Raw genomic sequence first — 339 nt, forward strand, 5'->3', positions numbered from 1 at the left:
TGTGGTTCAGGGTAAATGATGGGGATCTCCTCCAAGATTCCCCTTTTTGTTTTTATACTTCCACCTAATTCAAGCTTAAATTTCCTCTTCTTCCTCCAAAAAATCAATGTTTGCTCAGTAATGAAGACCCAGCCATGATTTTTTCACATTCTGGAAACCCCCAGTTGCCCTTGACATGGGTGGCTCCATGAGGATCATCACCACCTTGAAGTAGCTGGGGATAAGGACAAGTTGGGGCACTCGATGAGTAGGTTTGCCTTGGGAAAGTGTCACCCTCCATGCCATCCCTCAGTGATCCCACTGCAGAAAGGCCCCATAATCTGGAGGTGGGACACATCT

This window comes from Antrostomus carolinensis, unplaced genomic scaffold (genome assembly GCF_000700745.2).
Source record: "Antrostomus carolinensis isolate BGI_N321 unplaced genomic scaffold, ASM70074v2 scaffold35472, whole genome shotgun sequence".
Classification (NCBI taxonomy): domain Eukaryota; kingdom Metazoa; phylum Chordata; class Aves; order Caprimulgiformes; family Caprimulgidae; genus Antrostomus; species Antrostomus carolinensis.